This window comes from Lycium ferocissimum, chromosome 9 (genome assembly GCF_029784015.1).
Source record: "Lycium ferocissimum isolate CSIRO_LF1 chromosome 9, AGI_CSIRO_Lferr_CH_V1, whole genome shotgun sequence".
Lineage (NCBI taxonomy): Eukaryota > Viridiplantae > Streptophyta > Magnoliopsida > Solanales > Solanaceae > Lycium > Lycium ferocissimum.
This window is the reverse complement of record NC_081350.1, coordinates 34,618,293-34,618,910: the sequence shown is the minus strand read 5'-3', so window position 1 is coordinate 34,618,910 and position 618 is coordinate 34,618,293.

Here is a 618-nt window from a genome sequence, read left to right as displayed (position 1 = left end):
ACATGGAAAACTGGATGGATCTTCCACCAAGCTGGGACATCAACACGGTAAGCCACTTCCCCAATGCGTTTCACAATGGACAAAGGTCCGAGATATTTTGCGAATGGGCGGGTCGCTAGTCCCCGCAAACAGGTACCGCTTTGGGATTTCACCATCACTTTGTCACCAACTTGATACTCCACGAAGCGGCGGTTCTCACGCATGTTTCTTCATCCGCACGGGCCTTCTCAAGGTAGTCTCCGCACTCTTCCCAGGTTCTACCTTCCATTCCTTAGAGAAGCTAGCAGCTCTGGGAGATTTAGACACATTTGGGGCATCAACAGTATGTGGGAGAAGTGGTTGCTGCCCGTTAACAATTTCAAAAGCGCTCTTGTTGGTACTCGAGCTCTTTTGGGCGTTGAAACACAACTGAGCAGCATCCAAGAGCTTCACCCAATTAGCACGAGAAACGATCCTGAAAGTGCGAAGATAGTCATCCAAAGATGCCATTGAACCGTTCCGTCTGGCCATTAGATTGGGGATGAAAACTCGAACTATGGCTCAACTTGGAACCCATGCACTTGAAGAGCTGGGTCCAAAAGTTTCTAGTGAAGCGAGAATCGCGATCACTAACAATAT